At 37.5% G+C, this 17,233-nt stretch overlaps 1 protein-coding gene across 10 annotated transcripts in view; it reads right to left on the bottom strand.

The window, feature by feature from the left end:
- The window catches only part of ICA1 (islet cell autoantigen 1), a 144,292-nt gene that overhangs the window by 62,922 nt on the left and 64,137 nt on the right, over positions 1-17,233 (bottom strand). The window lies entirely within an intron of this gene.

Raw genomic sequence — 17,233 nt, forward strand, 5'->3', positions numbered from 1 at the left:
CCTTAGTTTCCAAATTAGTAAACAGAGATACTTTTCAGGGCAATTGTTAGAACTACCTAAAGAAATCTATTCAGATGTGGTCTATCATGTCTGTACATCATACACACAGTGCTTAGTGCCAAATAAATACTCAGTACCTGATGTCTGTTATTCTTCCAGGCATGGAAGACCCTGTGTTCTATGCTGCAGGAAACACTATTCATCAGGCATGGTTTCTTTCTTTAGGGACCTCAGTCTGGAAGAAGAGCTACTCTAGCTAGCATATAAATAATCATGATACAAAGTAGAAAGTGTCAGGTGGCAAGAGAACAGTGTATAAAGTGCCCTGGGAAATTGAAAGAGTGGAAAAAGCAACATATGAATGAGTTTTTTTTATATATATATTTATTTATTCATGACACACACACACAGAGAGAGACAGAGAGACGAGAGAGAGAGAGAGAGAGGCAGAGTCACAGGGAGAGAGAGAAGAGCGCTCCATGTGGGGGCCCGACATGGGACTAGATCCTGGAGACCGGGATTACACCCGCGGGCCAAAGGTGGCGCTAAACTGCTGGGCCACCAGGGCTGCCCTATGAATGAGTTTTTTAAAAAGAGGAAGCTTTTGGATAAGCACAGATGAAGGGAAGGACATTTCAGATGAAAGGAAAAGGAAAGGGGATCATGGGATACAGAGTTTGGCCAAAGGGATAACAGAAGGGTGATCATATAATTTATTGTCCACACAGGGGCACTTTGCAAGTGAAAGGAGCATCATTAACAGTTAAGTCAGGACAATAGATTTAAAGGGGACCATGCATATGGTCACGCTGGAGAATAGGCTGTTGGGAAGGAGTACTGGAAAAAGGGACAGAGCAAGATGGATTTGTACAGCACAGCATCCCTAACAACAGACTGACAGCTCTGTTTTTTAAGTCATGGGAGCTACTGCAAGTCCTGAGCAAGGAAGTCACCTCACTTGGGGTAGTGGGTACTTGGGAAGATGAGTTTGACAGTACTGTATAGACTGCTACAAAAATGGAGAGGAAAAGATGGATGAGAGGAAGATTTCCAGAAATGATGAGATTCTGAAACCAAATAAATGTGTCAGACAAGGAAAGGGAGAAGTTTAACGTGAAGTTAGTATTTCAAGCCTATGTCAACAAAAACAAGGAGGTCAGGAGAAGGGACAGGTCAGGGAGGAAGTATCAAGAATTTGCTTTCAGATACAGATGTGTTCAGTTTGACGGGTTCTGTTACATTCAACACATGCCAAAGTGCCACTGGGAGGGTAAAGATGACAACTAGTTAGAATTGAGTTCTTCACTGACTTACCCTCCATCTCTCAAAAGACAAGCCATTCAGTATCTTGATAGAGCTATTAGATGCTATTTATTTTATTTATCTTATTTAGTGAACACTTAAAATTGGGCAACAATGAATGTTTCTGTTGTGCTTAGCATGGATCACACTCTCTTCTAAGTCCTTTATAAATATTAGATTTACTCTTCATAAGAATCATGATTAATATTATCATTCCCAGTTTTCAGATCAAGACAGTGAGGCACAGAGAAGAGATCTGCTCAAGATTATACTACTATAAAGTAGTGGAGCCCTAACCTAAACCAAGGAGCATTCTGGATGCAGAGACTACATTCCTCACCATGGTACCAGATGGTTCTTTATACTACAGACATCCTAAAAGAACCTGATGGAATTGGGATTGGAAATTATTATCTAAAACTTTGCTGGGGTGCTTTGTTATTTATATGGAAAAAAGATTTTGAGGTATTATTTCCAGTTATAATTATCAAACTGCTTTCACAGATGTGGAATAAACAGACTACTTAATTTTTATCATACTTTTGAGGAATAGGTATTCACATATAAATAGGTATTCATATATATTCACTGATTATTTAAAAACCATTCACAATTTAGTGACACATAATGACACATTTATTTGGTTTAAGTCCTATCATTTCTACTCCAGAAATCTCACATCTATTCCCTCCTTTCCATTCTTCTAGCAACATTCAACTCCCCCAAAACTCCTCTTCCATAATTACGTCCTTGTTTGGAAGCTTCATAATGTTTCAAAGCTTCATAATGAAAGAATTTCATAATGTCAGATACCAAGTCACAGAGTCAAGATTCAGATGTTAACCACTATATCACCTTCCAAATAATAGATGACCTTTCAGAACCACCTTGATTGTTATTAAGTGTGGTAGCCTGGCAGGGAGTTTTGGTAGAAGTTTAGAGATTACAAAAAAAAAAAAAAAAAGCAGTTGATGGCTGGACTTTTAAAACAATTTGGGGAGTGAAGAACTTTTTTAAAATCTGGGAATAATAGTTGTTGGTAATACAGGAGGGGTCAGAGCAGGGAAGGCCCCAAGAAGAGGAAGGGAGAGACTTTTAGGCTGTGGATACCCAGGCTAGGAAAGAAGGCAGCATTCAGGGCAGCACTCATGGGAACCAAGCCTATGGTTTTGGCAGGAGCATCCACTGCATTCCATCTCTCAGTGATGCAAGAAGAGGGCAAGATTCCCCCAGAGAGGCCAAGGGACTAAGCTGAAGTGTTAGAACAGCAGATGCAGAAGCCATGCTTCCTAGTGAACCAGTCTTGATAACCAAGAAGAGGGGAGAATCAAAAGAAACCAAGACAGGAGCAAACCAGGGAAGCATCCCCTCTTTGAGAAAGTCTTCATCTAATTTAGATGCCACCCTCCTCAACTTTGACAAACTCGGTGCTCATCTCAATCACGGTACCTGCTTATTTTTAAGCATTTGCTTACACAGTTTTCTCTGCCACTAACCACAGAGCCCCTGGAGAACTGAGATCTGTATTATTTGACTATATCTCCAACACTTAGCCCAGAGTCTTATACAAAGCAGGTGCCCTAAGTGCAATGCCTGTGAATGAATGAATGAATGAATAAATGAATGAATGAAGCTGGAGCTTTGATTAACTGGAGTCACTATACTAGAAGGAGGCTTATAATTCATTTAGTTCAATCCTACTGCTATACAGATGATGTGAGACCCAGAGAGGTTAAAGGCCCCATGGGGGATTTAGTGCTAGAGTTGGACTGGAAACCCAGAACACACGGGCCATCCTTTCTCCTCTTCACCCTGCTAGGAGCATGAAGACAGCTCCCACAGTCATTCTAATGTTTGTTGGCTGGTTATTGGGAATGCAGAATACATTTTCCCATGGAGACAGGTTTTTTCTTCCTCTTTTTTTTTTTTTTTTTTTTTTAAACGGTGGTTCGGTTCCCAGGCCAGGCCACAAAAGCCTATTTACCCCATAGCTGAGCTCAACTATAAAACCAGCGGTAGCTCTGAGGCCTCACTGAACCCCTAGCTCAGAGCCTGCAGTCTGGGGGGCAGGTGGGCAGCTGGCTCTGCAGGGGGGAGGGCAGAGCTCCCTTGAGCAGACCAGGAGTGTGGGGCGGGGGCTGGGCAGGGGGGCTGGGCAGGGGGCCCGGGCAGCAGCTGCAGGAGGCTAGGCAGCCTCTGAATGCCTTGGTGGTTCTTAAGTGGATTGTTTGTAAGTTGGGAACTGTCTGTACTTAGAAAGGCGGATTTCAAGAGGTAGGGGATCCTATTTCACTTGAAGGCCCACGGTAATGAGGGTTCTTTATTCGTAATGAAGTAGCCACTAATTGGAGGGACGGGCTCAGGAGGCCTGTTGGAATTTTGTACTCCTGGACCAGAACTGAGTAATATTATGCAGTAGCCTGGCAACCCCTTACTTCTGCATAAAATTCATATAAAAATCTACCATGAAGTGCCTGTCTGACATTCACTGTTTATTATTAATAATGATAATAACAGAGTAGCTTATACACAACACTAAGCTGAGAAAGTGAATGAATTCTCAGTTTCATCAAGTTTTTTTTTTTTCCTTAGCCAGATTAGGAACATTTGGAAAATCCTCACTCTCAAGAGTGGGCTGAAAGCTTTCATATTTACCCCGAGGAGACATGGCTCCAGTTTTTAAGGGCTCATCCAAAAGATGATCTCTTTCCTTCCTCCACCTCCTCAGAGGCAGAAATATTCCATAAACTCATAAATGTCATAAAACCAAATGTACAAAAAAAAATCCCCAACTATACAGAAAAACCCCAAACAAACCCAGTGTTAATGGAAATGAAAAAATTACAGTAGGTGAATCAATTATAATAAGGTTAAACAGCCTTTCTGGACTTAATGAAATGTGGTCAACTACACTGGAATGTTCTGGTGCCCCCTGGAGGATTCTAAAACCTAATAGGACAGGTTATTTGGAAACTTTCTTTAGATGTCAGAAAACCCTACAGAGGCAATGTGTTTCTTCTTCAAAACTCAAGTCAACTTAACCTGACTCAATCAGGAAGGGGGAAGAGAGCAGGAACTAAAATCTAAAATTTAAAGTATTTTAACCACCATAAATTTATTGTTAGAATGTAAGTTTTTGGATCACTGACAGAATCTATTTTTGGTTTACAAAGTTTATAAATCTAGCAGTGCAAAGTTCACAGTTACATGTGCAATCTCTCAATTTTTCTGGGCTGAGTGTTTAGTGAACAAGGAAGTTTGCTTCTGTGAACCTTGCTTTGTCTTGCACAGACATTCTGGAAAATTAAACATTTAGCTTCTAAAATTTTACTGCCCTGACATTCCTCAGGGACATGACTCCAGTATGCTGATGACTAAATGGCCATCACAGTTGTTTATTCCATAGTCACAGAACAGTCAGCAGATGTGAGGAACTACTGTCTGATTCCAGTAAGCTCCAATCATAATAAACTCCAATAATCTAATAGGATTATAGCTCTTCCTCTGTCCCACTCCCATTTACATGAGAATTACTGAAATCACTATTTTGGTACATGATGCTATTGATACCATTCCAGCCTTAGATCACAACATCTAAAAGACACAGACCAGGCTTCACAAAATTTGCAAAGACTCCTATTGGTACATTATTGTTGCTATTATGATAATAGTTACACTATATATAATATTATACAAAGAATTAATATAAACTTCTACTGTCACTTTTTTTTCAGTGCCATTCCATCATATACTGAACGCTTAATTTCTTAATTTGGATACCATCATTATTATAAGAGAGCATACTAAAGTTTAAACCATTAAGTCATCAAACCTAATTTCAGACTTTGAGAAAAGCTGCAAGAATTCTTCAGATTCCTGGATACCATTTCACCCAGATTCCCAAAATTTCAACATTTACTTCTTTTGTCTTTTTTCTTTCTAAATATACACATTAAAAAAAAAGATTGATTATTTTTAGAGAGAGCAAGAGAACACATGAATGAGTGAGCAGAGGGAGGAGCAGAGGGTGAGAATCTTCAAGTAGACTTCCCACTGAGTGCAGAGTCTGATGAAGGGCTTGACATGAGGCTTGACCTCATGACCCATGAGATCATGACCCGAGCTGAAACCAAGAGCCACCTAGGCACCCCTTTTCTGATCTTTTTAAGAGTAAGTTGTGGATATGATGCTGCTTTATTCTTAAATGTTTCAATGTGTATTTCCTAAAAACACAGAATCCTCTTACATAAATGGTATAATTATAGGAAATTAATATTGAAATATTATCTACTCTATAAAACCATATTGAGATACATCAATTGTCCCAATAATATCTTTTATAGCCAAAGAAATTCTAAAAGCATGCATTGTAATTAGTTGTGATTTTTCAGTCTCTTAATCTGGGACAGTTCCTGGGTCTGTCTTTGTACAGGCCAGGTATTTTATAGAGCGTTCACTTTTGAATTATCCTATGTGTCATGATTAGGTTAATTATGGCAACATATGGAAAAAGTTATTCTGGCTTTTTCTCTATGCAACATATTAGGAAGCACATATTGTTGATTAGACTCATTAGTAACAATGTTAACTTTAATCTTTTACTTAAAGTGTTTGCTAGGTTTCTCCACTTAGAGATACTATTTTACCCTTTGTAAATAAAAAGTAGCTTATAAGGCTATATTTGAGACAATGTAGTATTAAATTTCCTGTCATTATTTATTTTAATTAGTAATTTATTTTAATGATTACATTATCCCAGATTTCACCAATGAGTCCCCTTCATGCTGGTTCCTGTGTTATTTTGACATGTCTTTATCATTCTTTAAGCATTTTCTCACTTTTTGGCACTTTTCTCCTTTTAGTATAGAATGGGGCATACAGGAACAAAGGTCTTGGCAATTTGCTCCAAGATCCTCTTAGAGGGGATGCCTGGGTGGCTCAGTGGTGGAGCAACCGCCTTCAGCTCAGGGTCTGATCCTGGAGTCCCAGGATCGAGTCACATCAGGCTCCTGGCAGGGAGCCTGCATCTCCCTTTGCCTATGTCTCTGCCTCTCTCTCTGTGTCTCTCATGAATAAATAAAATCTTAAAAAAAAAAAAAGAGATCCTCTTAGAGAACAGCGCTGGGAAATGCTTATACATATACATAAACAAATGTGTGCATATGCATTCACACACAAAAAATACATTTATCTATGCACATCTATATCCATTTACCCATATGTGTACAAAAAGTATTAGTATGTATGTGTGTATGTGTATAAGTGTGTGTGTGTGTGTGTGTGTGTGTGTGTGTGTAGTAGAATCCATGAGTTCACATCTGTATCTCCAATGCAATCCGGTACTACAGGTTCATTTAATTTTTTCCTTTACCATAATTGTAGCTTCCTTTTCCCAAAGTTCAAAACCTGACTCCCATTATCTGCAATTTAGTTGTTCAATCCTAGAACATACAAAAAATGATTTCAGAATTGGTAAAATCCATGTTTCTACAAAAAGGAAGGTCTACAAATAGAGGTTCAGTGTTTGTTCAGAGTTATTTTTGTTTTTAGCCTGAGAGCATATAGTCACAGCAATGCATTCAAAAACTTCTTGGGTTCATTGCCTTCCTTCCTTGCTTCTTGCCTTCTTTGTACAGTTATATTACTTACTTGAAACATAACCTGTTTAATTTGTTTATATCCAATTTGAGAGTCCCTCACCATCCTCTGGATCTTATTTATTTACTTTTCTACTTATTCATTTACTTAAAAAATTATGTGAAATATTAAGAGAATTCCACAAGGTAAGTCTGTATAAACTGGAATAGTGAGAAGTGTTATCCTCTCCCAGTCCCTCTCCTTTCACCCCACTGCCACCCAGACATAGCGTAGAGGTAACCGATCTTACTGGTCTTTGTTTTTGTTGTTATTATTGTTGTTTTCATTTCTGTGCTGTTTCTTTTTCCTTAAATGAGGAGGTAAATGTATATTTTCTCATTTCTTCCTGTGTTACACAGAGTGTAACACATACTGTGTGCACTTAGCCTTTTTTCTTTTATATATCCTGGAAATCACTTTGTATCACAGAGGTCTCCTCATTCCCTTTCACAGCCACATTCTACTCCATCAGGTGCTATGGAATAATTTAGACAACTACTTTCCTCTGAATGGGCATTCAGGCTATTTCTAATAATTTGCAATTATAAATAATGCAGTGTTGCAGTAGATAATCTTATGTCTAGTATTTGTGTATATTTGGGAGTGTATCTTCAAGGTTAATTCTAGAAGTGAGATTGCTGGGTCAAAAGGTGAACACATAGGTAATTTTGTTAGACATGGCTAAATTCCCCTCCACTAGAGCTGTATCAATTGCATTCCCACCAGCTATCTCTGAGAGTTACAGTTTCCTTACAGCCTTGTCTAGAGAGCATATGTTATTCTTTTAAAATTTGCTAGTGAGGGACGGGACGCCTGGGTGGCTCAGAGGTTGAGCATCTGCCTTTGGCTCAGGGCATGATCCTAGTCCTGGGATCAAGACCCACATTGGGCTCCCTGCGGGGAGCTTGCTTCTCCCTCTGTCCCTCTATGTCTCTGACTCTGACTCTCACGAATAAATAAATAAAATCTAAAAAAAAATAATAAATAAATAAAATAAAATTTCCTAGTGAAACAGGTGAAAAATGGTTATCTTAAAGTGGGTTTAATTTGCAATTCTTTTATCATGAGTGGGGTTAAATACTTTTTTCATATGTTAAAGGCCATTTTTATACTTTTCTGTAAGTTATCTGTGCATGTTTTTTTCCATCATTCTATGATTTTTTTACCTTACATTATTAATTTAAAAAAATTCTTCTTATATTGGTATATTATCCCTTTATCTGCAATACATTTTCTCAGTTTTTCATTTATCACTGGACTTTGTTTTTGCTGTTTTATTGTATAGAAGTTTTTATTTTCATTTAATTAGATTTATCAATTATTTCTTTAATAGCATCTGGATTTTGAGACATAATTTGAAATTCTTTGTATATACCCAAGTTAAAGAGAAACTTGCATAGTTTCATTTTTTACATTTAGATCCCTAATTTATTTGACGTTTATTCTTGTGCATGGTATGAAATATGGAACTAATTTTATCTTTGCCAAATGGCTATTCAGTTGTCCCAGTATCATTTGTTAAGAAGTTCATTTTCGCACCAGTGATATGAGATACTATCTTTATCATAATGCTAAAGTCCCATATGTACTTGGGTTTATTTTATTCTTATTTTCTATTCTATTCCACTGGTCTGCCCATTCAAGTGCCAGTACCACACTTTTTAAAAAGAAACTTTAGTAAACATGTCTGGTAGGCTAGTTCCAAAACCCCCACCCACACAATAGCATTTCTTTTTTAGTATTTGGCTGGTTATTCTTACATGTTTATTTTTCCCATATGAAATTTCTTATCAACTTAGTATTTCTATTGGGTTATTTTAAATTATAAATTAACTTATGGATAACTGAAATCTTTATGATATGAATATTCTTATCCAAAAGTAAAGAGTAGTTTGTTTGGTCAAGTCTACTTTTAGGTCTTTCAGGGATGTTTTATAGTTCTCCTTACAAAAATTTTACATATTTCATGTCATATTTATTCTTAAGTATTTTATCTTCTTTATTGTTACCATAAAAAGTTTTCCGTCTTTGTATATCTTTTAGAGCCTCCTGCTACTTTACTCATTATTTGATTTGATGTTGCCTTTGAGTCTTTAGAGCTAAGTCCATGATGATATCATATGCAAATATAGTTTTACTTCTCCAATTTTATGCCTCTAATTAGTTTCTCTTGTCTTGCGTTGGCTAATACCACTAGTACAATGCTGAATGGTAGTGAGATAGTGTGGGTAATCTTGCTTTGCTTAGTACTACTTCCTAGTGTTTCCCAATTAAGCTGGTTTTAAGACTAAGGCATGCTTATACTTGATCATATATCTGTATATTTTCAGAAAATATTCATCCATTCCTTTTCTTTGAGTGACTTTATCAGAGATGAGTGATGACTATGGTAAAAGTTTTTTTTGAATCTATGAAGATAATCATATGACTTTCTTCCTCAGATTAAAAAAGTATATTAAATTACTGGATTTCCTCATATTGAGCCATCTTGCCTCTCTGGGATAAATCCGATCTGGTCATGGTGTATTATATTCTTCATGTAATATCAGGCTCTACTTTCTAATATTTTAGTTAGAAATTTTGCACTAATATTCCTAAGTGATATTGGTCTATAATTTTTTGTACTGTTTCCATCAGGTTTAGATATGAGTATATAGTTGCCTAATAAAAACAATTCAGGAGATTTCCTTCACTCATAATACTGCTGAACAACTTACGGAGCACTGAAATTTATTTGGTCTTTGAGGATGTGGCAGAATTTCCCTGTAAAACATTATGGATGTGGTGCTTTTCTTGTGAGATAGTTCTTCAATAACTACTTTATTTCCTCTAGTGAATTTTTCTGTATAGGCTTTCCATTCCTAATGAGATGAATTTTGATGAACTATTTCCCTGGGAAACTATTTATTTTTAGGTTTTCAGATTTGCAAAGATCTAGTTATATTCTTATGATACTTCAAAATTCTTCTGATTCAACAGTATTTCCCTTTGTCATTTGTTTGTGTACTTTTTTTTAACCAAGTTTTTTTGTTTTTACCATTTGTACTCTTTTTTGTTTTCTGCCTCAATTTATAGGTTATCTTTATTATTTCTTTCCTTTTGCTTTATTCTGGTTTATTTCTTGTTCTTTATCTAGATTTTTAATTTGAGACTTAATTCATTTACTGTCATCTTCAATTTTTTTATTAAATCTTTTTTTTTAAGATTTTATTTATTCATAGAGACACAGAGAGAGAGAGAGACAGAGAGAGGCAGAGACACAGGCAGAGGGAGAAGCAGGCTCCATGCAGGGAGCCCGACGTAGGACTCAATCCCGGGCCTCCAGGATCACACCCCAGGCTGCAGGCGGCGCTAAACCGCTGCGCCACAGGGGCTGCCCTGTCATCTTCAATTTTTATTAAGTGTTTAAGACTTTGAATATTCCTTGATCATTGCTTTATATATATATTTCAGATTCTGATATGTGTTTTCATTATTATTTTCAAGGAATTCTCTAATTTCAATTTACATAGGATCTTTTTTTAGTGAATCTTTCATGTGACTTAAGAAGAAGATAAATTTTCTATTATCTTGGTATAAAAATGATGATATATGCCCTTAATGCTTCTGTTGTCCAGATCCTCAGTATCTTTAGTTTTTTTTTTTTTTTTTTGGTCTATTTGATTTGTCTTATATTGAGAATGGGGCATTAAATTATTCTGTGTGTTTCTTTCTGTGTCTCTTGCATCTCTTGTACTTTCTGCTTTATAAAAGTTGCTGTGGTGTAATTTAGGGCAGAGATATCCATAAATGTTATGTCTTCATTGTCAATTATGGTTTTTAACACTAAAGAGTACTTTTGTCATATTTACCATTTTTAAAAAGCTTATTTCTCTGATATCAATATTGTTACATCTTTTATTCTTTCCATTTGCTTGGTATATCTTTGCGTATCCCTTTATTTTTCACCTTTCTTAATTTTCTTTTGGATACAGCCTATAGTGAAATCTTGGAGGTTAAGCCTATTTACATTTGTTGATAAAACTGACATGTTTGAGTCTCTGTCACATTTTGGTTCGTAATCAGTATGAAAATTATGTTACATTTTATGCTTATTTTTTCTACTGTGTATTATTCTTTAATTTGATTTTGTTTAGCTTAGTGAAACTACTCTATATGATACTATAATAGTATATCAATGATATTATACATTTGTTAAAACCCACAGAATCAATAACACAAAGAGTGAACCCTAATGTAAACTACAGACTTTAGTTGATAATACATCTGTGCTGGCTCACCAATTATGACAAATGTACTACACTGATATGGTATACTGATGGCGGAAAAGGCTATGTGTGTGGTAGGGAGAGGAGTATGTGAGAACTCTCTGTACTTTTGGTTCAATTTTACTATGAACTTATAGTATGGGTATTTAAAAAAAGTGTAGCTATGGGAAGGGTAGAAAAAACTGAGATGACAAAGAAGAAAGATACAAACTATGTTTCAGATTCTTTAAAAAATTATGTCTACTATTTGCCAACCATAGTAAAAAGTAAGGCAGTGGAGGAACAGGAGCAAGAGCAAAAACAATGGACTCTTCCTACTCAGACTGAGCATGAACCAATGCTATGAAGATTTGTGACTGAAGACCACAGTCAGCTCACCAGCTGATTGGGATTTCCACTGAAAACCTGGAAAGCTGTGCCCACTTGGGGGATGATAGTAAATGTATTCCAACACAGTCTTTTGCTACACTGAGCTCTGGAAAACATTCCTTTACAGTCTAGTGAAGTATTTCCATATGGTTTTAAGCTGTGCCAAATAATGGATCATCACAATTGTATTCTCCATCAGGTGTTGGCAAAGAGTAAGCCCAAATAATAAAGGCACCACTTCCAGGCTTCTAGAGCAAACCTTGTCCCTACCTTATCAGCCAAGAAATGAAAAGCTGTGCTCTTTGAGGAACTGATATGTAGAGTGCAAATCACAATGCTGCCTCTCTCATTTCTTTCTTCTCTTGGCTTTTTACTAATAAAATCAATTAACTTTATACTAGAAAGAAAGCATCATTTTGTTTCATGCTGGGGAGGGAAGCCCCTTAGTTTAATAGCTACATCATTAAACATTTTGTGGAAAATGTCATGAAAGAAAAACAAATTTTCTTGCCCCCACCTGACAAAGTTTCATCTTATTAGTGACAATGTATTAATGAGCCAACCAAACCTAGCTTTTCCATAATGCCATACTTCCTTTTAAATTATTTATTTATTTATTTATGATAGTCACACACACAGAGAGAGAGAGGCAGAGACATAGGCAGAGGGAGAAGCAGGCTCCATGCACCAGGAGCCCGACGTGGGATTCGATCCCGGGTCTCCAGGATCACGCCCTGGGCCAAAGGCAGGTGCTAAACTGCTGCGCCACCCAGGGATCCCGCCATACTTCCTTTTAGAACTTTTCCTTTTTGGTTGCTTGTGTGGAACCCACGCTCAGCAAATACATATTTACAATTCTCCCCTCTCTCCGCTGGAGTACTGTTCATTAATAAAGTTATTCTGGGTTAATGCACCAATATTTTCGCCTCAAATTTTATATTACTATATAATCTTTTTTCATATAATCACACATACTAATCCATATGTGACTTATAGATAGTGCCACACAATGATAACAATACATGCAAATTCAACTAATACACATAGCAACAAATCAAGAGCCTGAAGGTACATTTGCTGAGATAAACGCCCTCTATCTTTGAGACACGGTTGCACACTGAAGAATGCATAGTTAGGAAGTAAAGGGATTTCTGTAAAAATCATGCTACTTAATTTCAATATCATAATACCATTATACTTTATAAAATGTTCATGGACCTTTTTTTTTTTTTCTCCTTCTTAAACTACCAAATTGCCTATAATCTATTTAAGGGACTCTGGGGAACACACTGTTCTTTCAGAATTAAGCTAAAAACCAGCCTGTGTGGTGTTCATCAGAAAGGCCTCAGGCTGTGAGCACAAGAGGTAGGTAAAATTCAAAATAATGACCAGAAAGAAACCACAGAATTTAAGAATAGAAGCAAAGATGGATTTATATGAAACTAAGAAAGCCTGAGTTCCATGGCCCTTTCTAAGACCTTGTACCTGATTTTGTTTTTGTTTTCTAAATAGAGTTCTAAACATGTAAGCATAGGCTTGTAAAACTTGGATCTGCCCTGAATGGAAGGTCCTTAGAAATCACTAAGATGGACTGTCTGATTTTGCGGTTGAAGAAACGGAAGCCCTGAAAGGAAAATTTGCTGAGGTCAAAATGTGGATCTCTATCATGAATTAGAAGTCAGCCTTCCCTTTTGTTCCCTGTAGGAAAGACTGCATTGTACTACTGGGTTACTCTGCAATCACTGCCCTAGGCAGACTTATGGGATTCTTCCAAGGCAATCTGCCCCACCCACAGCCTCTGCTGAAGGAGCAACCCTAGCCTACTCCCTGAGGAATGGCTTCATGGCTTACCCTGTGACCCTGTCCCTCACCCCCACCTCCATCCCATCTACACAGTTGATGAGACCTGGGGTTGTCACCTGACCCAAGGGAGTCATTCCATCTGGGTCAATGACCTGTGAGGTCATCTGGTATAAAGAGCTCTGCTCAAACACAAAAGACATTGATGAACTAGCCCAATCAAATTCTCTCTCCTGAAATGTGAACTGGGGAATATGGAAAGAAATAATTAGCAGTAGGGAACTAAATAAGACACGGACTCAGGGAATGCCTGGCTGTGCACTCAACTAGAAATCCACAAGTTCTGTTTGCTGAGGGAGATGGGATTAGCCAGTTTTCAAACCCTGAGGTACCCTCTAGTTCTAGAGTCTTTGAGGTCTAATTGCATTGTTCTCTCTGAAAGGCATGGTAGCTCCAATAGCTACCTTATTTCCAAGTTCCTTCTTATTCCTACCCCTTTGACTATCACTCCTCAGACAGTGTTCTGTCCTTGTGTAAAGTGCTCTGTAGCAAGAACTCAACTCCATGTTTCTGAAAGCCTTAATAGTGAAAAGAAGGGCAACAACCTTGAAAGTGAGGTCTGGTTTTATTTTTGAGGAGAAATTGCTTCTTTGTTTTTGGGCAAAGCACTTTAATAGGTCTTTGATTCTACAGAAGCAAAGCCAAGAACATATTCTGGAAAGGAGGCAAAAGTCAGAGAGAAGGTGGAGCCCCAAAACCCTGCATTATAAAGGTACAAGCTAACCTTCCTAGTGCATGAGTTGCCTAAGGGTGTCTCCCTTCCAGACAAGCAAGCCTCTTTTCTGTGAACTTCACTGCAGGCACTGGCACTGCCGGGTGACAGAGTAAAGCTGTCTCACAACATGGGGACCTGCTGGTATGGAGGAGACATCTTCCAGAAGTGGACTCTGAAAGTATTTGGCTAATGAAATGCTGAAATATTAGTAGTCAAACTTCTGCACTGTAATTCTCTTCCATTACAGGGTGACAAGGGATGACTTGAGAGGCCTGGCAGACTGGAGGTCATGGTAGAATTAAGGGACGTAGCATTCTTGAGGGACTCTTGAAAGTACCTAAGCAGGGACTCCTGAGAATGCCCTCTATCTCTAGAAAAAATAGGAAAGGTCTTGGAACATGATTCTTTGATGTTTAAAGTGAAGCATAACCACTGTATTCTGGAAGTCAAGGGGACACCCTTGACCCATTAATTTCAAAAAACCTCACTAGCACAGTACAGAATTATAATCACCATCTACTGTCACCTACAATAACAAAGGAAGAACTTTAGGTGTGAATAAATGCACATTTATATATAAAGGTTCCTAGGTACTTTTACCATAAGTATCTTTGCTGTAGACATATTTGCTACAAGTATTTTTGCTGCAATCCTATTGACTGAACAGCTAATTGGCTAAAGGCAATTTGCCACAAAAGATAAAAAATGACTGGTTGACAGTTTGATTTCATTTCTCCATTGATACAGTACTTCTATTTTTATATTACATAAGTCTTAGCTCTCACAGTGGAGAATTTTGAACCTGCATTCCCCATTAACTTCAGAATGTCTATCAATGAACATCTGACAAGATGCCAAGGACAGTGGCATAGAAGGTTTTCACAATGCAATACAAAGCTCAGTTACAAATATACATCCTAGTTTTTGGAAACTGATACCTCTCTCTCTCTCTTTTTTTTTTTTTTTAAAGATTTTATTTATTTATTCAGAGACACAGAGAGAGAATGAGGCAGAGACACAGGCAGAGGGAGAAGCAGGCTCCACACAGGGACCCCTACATGGGACTCGATCCCGGGTCTCCAGGATCACACCCTGGGCTGCAGGCAGCGCCAAACCGCTGCACCACCGGGGCTGCCCTGATACCTCTCTTAATGAAGGAAGAGATTTTAGCCAAAAAAAAAAAAAAAAAAAAAGTGAGTTGCTAAATGAGGATGCAAATCTACAAGCAAAAACAAACAAACAAAAAGTATAATACTATGAATAAAAGCCTTTGAAGACAAGTACATAGGTAGAATCCACAAAATAAAATTCGACGTTTGCAAAGTATTGCCATGAATCTACATTATATATTTTGAATGTATGAAAATATTTTGTTTCACAATGAAATCTTTTTGTTATTCATTTTTCATGTTTCATTATCTCTTTTAAATGAATATCCTTTTAAATAATGTATATAAAGATTAATGTTTGTGGCAAGGATGTCTACCGCCAAGATGTTTAGAGCAAAAATGCCTAGAACCCTTTATATATACATTTTCATTATTTCCCTCTTTTATTTTTCATGATTTTATCTTTTACGGCAAAATCGCCTTGTGGCCACTTAGTTAAGTGGTGAAAAGGTTTGTGGCAAAAATGCTTAGCAAAGATGATGTCTATGGCAAAATGCTTACAGCAAACATATCAGACACACATATAAAGATTATATGCAAAAAAAAGATTATATGCATACATTTTTAAATTATTGTTTTAAACAAGCATCAGACAACTGATTCAAAAGAAAGTTAGCTAATTCAAAGGTTATATGAAGTTCTTTCCAATTTCCTGTTTGGTCGTTCTCAACATGCTGCCTTTAACATTAGCTGGCACCCTTTGTGGTCCCAAGAAGGCTGAGGCACTTTCAAGGGTCACATCCAAACGTGATAATATCTAGCTAAGTACCAAAGTGATCTTTTTCTGAGTATCCTTCTTAGGAAAGAGGACACTTTTCCCAGGAGGCTCCCAGCTTACCTAACTGATTTCCTCTTATCTCTCACAAAGCAGAATTTGGTTACCTATATCCATTCTACAACTAGTGACAGAGAGAATACAATTATCAAGATTGTCTTAGACCATGGGTTCTCCAACTTGTACATAAATCAGAATTGCCTGGAGTATCTTAACTAAAACAAAGGTTGCTGAATTCCATTCTCCAAATTTCTAGTTCAACAGGTATAAGATGGGGTTCAAGAATTTGCATTCCTAACAACTGCCTAGGTGATGCTAATGCAGGTGGTTGGAGAATCATACTTGGAGAGCTATTATCTTAGACTAACCATTTGGGGTAATTGGGGAATTCACCAAAATATCTGCTGTAAGATATGACTTTATCAGGAAAGTACTGTATATATTCTGGAATGACATGTATCTATGAATTTTCTTTTTGAAATTTAAAGTTTCTGTAAGTTATGCATGTGACAAACAATACTGATTGTGGTATACCACAAGCCAAAATATGGAAGTAGAATACAAACTAATGGCCTAGGGCAGAAAATGTGGTTTAGGTAAATGTCACCCATTGTCACAAACATCCACCCATCCTGCCCTACACATTATGCTACTCCACACCCCTTCCTTTGCATATTTCTATTCTCTGTTTCAAGGCTGAGGCAGTTTCAACCGCCTACCTGATAGAGTGGTGTTGACCTCAGCCTGTGTCTTGCCAGAGGAGACAATAGGAGTTTAAGAAACAGCTCATTGTTTGGAGGAAACTAAGCTGCGCAGCTTGATGTTTTTGCAGCATAAAATATGAGGCTGGAAGTGGTATAAGGTAAGGCCCTAGCTTTGGACAAGAGCAAAACCACAGAGGGCTTTGTGGGATGTTAAGGAGCTTGAACTCAATCCTGTGGCCTCAGCAGCCACTGAGCAGAGACATGATGTGGTTAGATTTTGGTTTCATTTAGATCACACTGGTTGTGTGGAAAGCAGACTTGAAGCAGGGAGGCATAGTGGAGATTGGTAGTCCAGACAAGTGTCACAAGGCCTGAAGGAGAGCCGAGATAATAGGCTTAGAGAAGACACAGATCTGGGAAATACTCAAAAGCTC

This window comes from Nyctereutes procyonoides, unplaced genomic scaffold, assembly GCF_905146905.1.
Source record: "Nyctereutes procyonoides isolate TBG_1078 unplaced genomic scaffold, NYPRO_anot_genome, whole genome shotgun sequence".
NCBI classification, from domain to species: Eukaryota; Metazoa; Chordata; class Mammalia; order Carnivora; family Canidae; genus Nyctereutes; species Nyctereutes procyonoides.